The sequence below is a fragment of the Cynocephalus volans genome, chromosome 2 (genome assembly GCF_027409185.1).
Source record: "Cynocephalus volans isolate mCynVol1 chromosome 2, mCynVol1.pri, whole genome shotgun sequence".
In the NCBI taxonomy this organism is placed as follows: domain Eukaryota; kingdom Metazoa; phylum Chordata; class Mammalia; order Dermoptera; family Cynocephalidae; genus Cynocephalus; species Cynocephalus volans.
Genome location: NC_084461.1, coordinates 35700334 through 35706333, shown reverse-complemented (window position 1 = coordinate 35706333; position 6000 = coordinate 35700334). Strand labels below are relative to the sequence as shown.

The 6000-nt window shown below is 44.8% G+C and overlaps 1 protein-coding gene across 4 annotated transcripts in view; it reads left to right on the top strand.

Moving 5' to 3' along the window:
* Positions 1-572: 572 nt before the first annotated feature.
* DAB2 (DAB adaptor protein 2) overlaps positions 573-6000 on the top strand; it is a 49958-nt gene continuing 44530 nt past the window's right edge. For 2 of the 4 annotated variants that reach the window (XR_010022657.1, XM_063087340.1), the window contains exon 1: positions 573-732. The gene's annotated coding sequence lies outside the window, so the exon portion shown is untranslated. Of the gene's footprint in view, positions 733-1148; positions 1209-6000 lie in introns of those variants that run through there. The other 2 variants (XM_063087341.1, XM_063087342.1) reach the window with 2 other exon arrangements.

Genomic DNA, 6000 nt, shown 5'->3' with positions numbered 1-6000 from the left:
GTTTTATATACACACACAAAGACGGCTCATCAATTTAAGGGTAAGCACGTCTGCAATGAAAGAGGCACTGGTGTCTTTAACGGGGGCAATCGTTCGCATGTTCAAAGGTAGAAACAGTAGATCTGCGCTAGGACGCATTGCCCCTCGCCAGGGGAGTCAGGAGTAAAGGCAGCCCTTTGTTCCAAGGGCCCCAGCGGGTGGGGATGGCTTCGTGTGCCACATCACTCGAAGTGGCAGTCCAGGGAAAGGATTTGTGAAATGAAGTTCGGCGGATCCCACCCCTTTCCTCCAGACTCTCCCTCTCCTGTCCTTATTTGCACCCTCCCCGCGTCCCCTGTCCCCCGGCTGCGTCGGTCTGGGGCTTTTGCCTTGGCCCAGACTCTTCCGTCCCTGCGATCGCCCCCAGCTGGCGGGGCGCGCTGAGCCCGCGGGAGGCGGTCGTGCGCGTGGCTGCGGCGCGAGTTAATAAATAGTTAAGTTTGGAAGATTCAGCAGACACGTTGAGGGGGAGTTACCCAGCCCAGGCAGCAAAAACATCCCGGCACATTCCTGGGGAGTCCTCAGCTGCCAGCATCTGATTAGAACCATATCTCTGGCCGGGAGTGGCCGCGCGGCTCCGAGGCTCCCGGGCCGGCGGCTATTTAAGCGGGGCCCGCCGTGTGGGCTGCGCTGCAGCCTGGAGGCTCCGGGCGCGGGGAGTCATGCTCGCTTCGCAGAGGCGCTAGCTAGCCTGTGAGTAGCTGCGAAATCCTTCTTCCTTCTGGCTCCATTTTTGCCACCTCCTTCTCTCCTTCGCTCTCCCCCACCCCCCTTTGGGTACAGACAGACCTTGGACTGTGGGGAATCTTAGAAATGAGACAGTGTACTCGGGGAAACAAGCGGTTTTGTGGCCTGACGTCTGTGGAATGCTTCCACGGAATGCATTTACCTCTGAGGTCGGACACAGATGCCCAGCTTGTGACATTGAACGAGCGCCTCTTGTGTGCGTGTGCGTGTGCGTGTGCGTGTGCATGTGCGTGTGCATGTGCGCGTGCTTGTGCTTGTTTAAAAGCTCTGCGGGCAGCCTGGTAGGACGCTGGTGTGGCTGCTGACCGCCTGATTAACTCCTTGAAGGGTGTTTATTTTTGCCGTGTGACAAAAGCTGGGGACCTGGTTTGTGCCTTTGGAGAAGCTTTTCCCTGGTGACTGACAACATACGGTATTAAAATGTGAGCTTTGTCTTACACCCGCATTCCTAAAGAAGTAATCTGCCCAAGGGACTTAAGAAACTTGTTTTAAATCCCAGAAGCAGGGAGCAGCGTTTAAATGGTGCCTGCCTGCCTGCCTGCTGTAAACTGTTTGGAAAGATTAAGTAAGAATTCCAGAAAAGGGGGGAAAAAATGAATGGGTTAACGTCATGGAGACCCAGTCAGCATAGCGGTTTTCATAGCATAGAGCTGACTCTGTTATTTGTTTCTGCCGTCCTTCCCTCTTGACTTAATTCTTAGCCTGGAATTCAGGTCCGCAGTCAATTTCAGCAGGGAGCTGTTTGAGTCCAAAGGGAAATTTAACTGGATTAAAAACACTTAAAGAATCTGGACGTTATCTCCACCCTGTCTGTCCCCCACCTTTCCCCCTTTCTTTTTAGTTTGTGTTTGGAAGGAAGAGAGCCACTCTGTAAAACGAGAAGAGCAGAAACAAGCTTCCAGACACATGGAAAGACTTAAAAAATTATGGAGGGGCGACTTCATGAATAGTAAATGTTGCTATTGCTCTATAAAGTGAGTTAATGAAAAAATTCTGGCCCTAATCAGGCAAAGCAGGGGGGTGGGGCAGAAGGAGGTAAGACAAAACTAACTAAAACAGAAGTAAAGGCGGAGAAAAGAAGGCAGCCACAAAAATGCCTTCGAGATGTGTGATAAGGCTCCTGGAATGGCTTTGAAGGGATGTATAATTGATCTTCCTTACAATCTTGAAACAGCAGGTCTGCACTGGGATCTTGAGGTTGGTTTCGAACGCAGATGTATGTATTGGTTGTTGGGGAGGGAAGATCTAGCTGTGCATGGGGTTGGGAGGGGGGGTCATTGCAGCTACCAAGTGCCTTGTCACATGCTGGCTTTCCCCACAGCCAGACCTTGAGTAGGCTGCTTTTCTCTAGGCTGAGCGTCCCACCCACCCCGGGTTCTGTCTCTCCCCTCATGGAACGGAGATAAGCCTCTGACACTCTAAGTTTACTGCTTTTCGAATTCAGGAGTATTTGAGGTTTGAGTTCTCAGTCTTTGGAAGGGACCTTTTTGGTGAAGTGCTGGGTTATGGAAATAAACTATGCCCACTTAATACAACATGGAAAGGGCAATGCGGAAAGCCTCCTAGAGAAAGCACAAAGGAGGCCTAGTGGTCTTTTCCAGTGTGTATTTTTGGGACAGACAACTTCTTTCAAATTCTTAATCAGTTTCCTCATAAGGCCAATTGGATTCTTTTCCCTCTTGCTGCTGAATGACTTAACTTCCCCCTTCCCTCCTCACTCCCAGTTTGATCTCTTCTCATCCCAGTGACTTCTCTTCGTAAGCCCTGTTCTCCTACATTTTAATGTATGACCAGAACAAGTAGATTGTAGAGGAATGTCTTCCCACTCTGAGTCTCACATACGAAGTTACCATTCTGGTGATCTCAGACACAGGTGATCTTTACCTGAGGATGTAAGTGAGGGAAGGGAGCCAGGGCACTTGTTAAAAGCCTTGCCTAATCTGTTAAACACAAAATCCAGAGTTAGCATTTCTAGTAAGGATGTTTTATAGTTTTAGACTAAACTAAAAGTCCAAATTCGTGTGCATTAGGCCTATTTGTTGTCTTGCTCCGATGACTGAATGGATTTCAGTTGCCTTGTTTGGGTTGGATCATATTGCTTTTAAGGTACTTGTTGTCATGAAGGTGGTTCAGGGACTTCTGGAAGCTGCTTACCAACTGGTTGGGGGTGGTATTTACTGGGCTGCTCAGCCTTGCCTCAATTACCTGAAGATTAAGAGAGCAGGTAAGCATGTCTTCCCAAGTGGCTTCTGGACAGCAGGAGGCTTTGTGGAGACATGGGCTCTTGGTGGTATAGTGAATAAGTGCTGTTTCATTTCTAATTCTACCCTCATATGTCCATAAGCCTAAGTTTGCCACCACCTCTATTTTTACCTGGATAGTTGTGAAGGTTTCATGTATTTCTCTTCCTGGTTCTTTTGCCTTGAGGATTTAATTATTGCTTTTCTTAAAGATAAAGCTAATGTGCTAACTTGGGAGGGCTCCTGAGGACCTAGCTCTCCAAGGATTTTAAATTGCCCAAATGCTCGTCAGAACATAGCTCCTCAGATAGAAAGGTTTGAAAGCTGACCGGACAGGTTTGGATAACTGACCAAACATATACGGTTTTCTACCCTTTCAGACAGAACCAGAATGGGGACCATATTGGCAAAATAAAACACCTGAGGAACAGGATGTGGTATTTTAAAATTCTCCATGGTGTTCCTACGTAATTCTGAAGTTGAAGCTGTGCCAGTTAACTGCACAGAGGTTGGCCAAATCACATTTAGATTAAATAGCTTTAATGTCAGATATGTGTGTTTACGGGAAACCTAAATCTTGGTAATGTATCCTGATTGAATTAATTGTGTGAATGAGAAGAAAAGCAGGTTACCCAGTCTCCTCTTGGAGACCAAAGTCAGGCAAATTCCTGATGTGGGGAACATCACATGCTACCTTCCACCCAGCACAATTGGGTAGTGGTTGAAGGCCTCTGCCTAGGTTCAAATCCCAGCTACACCGCTGCTTGCATGACCTTGGGCACATTGCATAACTTCCCTGCACTTCAGCTTTCTTATCTGGGGAGGATAATAGTACCTACCCCAGGGCTGTTGGGAAAACAGTTAATCTAATACTTAGAATACTTTATTCAATCTGATTTAGAAACTTTTCTTTGTTTGTTTGTTTTTGCCCCCTCCAAGACTGAATTATGTGTTTTTGTGAAGATTGCAGGCAGACGGAAAATTTCCTTATCAAAACTGAATACCACTCGCCTACCTGAAAAATGTTAATGATTCAAGCACTTAATATTAACAAAGCCAGAGTGCTCATGCTAGAACACACAGGGATTACTCTCTGTTCTGGCCTGGAAGCCTGCCCTTTGGTTTGGTCAAGCTGACCTGGAGGGGCTCATTTAAGTCTTCTCCATACCCTGCCAGGCTCCCAACAGAGAAGGAACAGTCCTTCCCTCTGGAGTCAGCATTATAGCAGAAGGAAGTGGGAAGAGAGGGACCACTCGCTCTAAACTGAGTGACTAGGCTAGAAATAAAAAGTCCTTCATAATGCATGCGGGCCCCATACTATCCCTGCCCGTGTAGCTGGGCAGGTTGCCATGGTTACTCCCCTTCCCGCATCCTTCTCCTACCCTGGAAGGAAGCATGCTTCTCCAGGGCAAGCAGAATATGAACAAATTGCTTCCTGGTCTAAAAATAGAAGTTACTAAGTGAAGTAGAATCTCCTGCTTAGAATGCCCTTTCACACCCTCCCTGAAACTTATTTTAATCCCCATACTTAATTTTCTAATCCTTGCCAGTTCTTACATCATCTAGATAGCAAAACATGAAGGCTTATGAAATTTCAAAAACATAAAAGTTATTGCCTCAATGTAGAAGCAGCCTGGCACTTTTCTCTAAAACCGTAACATACAAACCAGCTAGGGGCAAGTGACCTTTAACTGCCTTAAACTGGTCAGAACTCTGAATGAGTGTTAAGTTGGAGGGAAGTTACCAGAAGCAGAATGTATGAGGGCTGTCACTTAGATTTTCAGGTAACCACAGAATAAAGGGAGTGGGTAAAATAGGAAGTAAGAACCCTAGAAAGCTGGGTTTGAAATATTGTTCAACCTGGAAGAAATTTGGGTGACGTATAAGTGGTTTAACATTTTCTTTTTGTACAAAGAAACCCTATTTCTCCCTAGCAATATGATGGGAAGTGTTACTCCAAAACAAACTTAGAGCTCTATGTGAAAGACGAACTGCTACAAATTAATTTAGTCTTTGGAGATTGGACACAGCTTGGTGTGTGTTTCACAGCTAGAGAGAACTCATCTAAGACACGGTTCTTAGAATATGGTCCATAAACATCTTTCAGAATTGCAAACTCTTGGTCCCCATCCCAGATCTGCTGAACCAAACTCTGGAAGTAGGGCCCGTTTCAGCTGTATTTCAACAAGCCTTCCACGTGATCTAAGAGTAGCTTTCATAATTCAATTGTTTTATGATTCAGTTGTTAAGTGGAAAGCACAACAAAGTATTTGGATTCCTACAGTAATAGAAATAATAAAGCAAAAGCATTTAAACACAATTCAGTTTAACCGAATCTCAGGATGCAGAAAGGTGAAAAAGCACAGACCTTGGACATTTTTCCCAGTATCCCAAGTATTGCTTTCTTGATCCTAGGAAAACCAATATACTCTTTATTTTTATATTATCACCTCACTTTCAAATGCTTTCCCCTTTGCTGGGGTTTTTAAAGAGTATAACCAATTTCCATTTATAAGGAGATTGTCCCAGTTACTTTTTTTAAAAAAGATTCCAGTAAACTAGATCATTACCCTTGAACCAGATGGTTTTTTCTAACCTATAAAACTTTTCATTTTGTTTTTCATGCCATGTCCAGAAGTGCAGTTGAAGGTCTCTCCATAAATGAATCTACCCACTTAATTTTTATGGAACTTCATGGCTTATGAAGCACTGTTCTATTCTCCCATTTGACTTTCACTTTAAATAACTTGCAATAGAAAATATATCTCCATTTCTTAGCTCCAGTATGATCAGTAGTTATTAGTTTACCCAAGGTCATACCTCTAAGTGGTATGAGCCAGGATTCAAGCATACATTTTTATGATTTGAATCATGGTGCTTATCTAAATATTTAGTAACTATTAAGTAAGGTTCTAGGTTGGCAATGGAAAAACTTCCACTCAGTAGAAATCAAGAAGACCTTCATCATGTGAAG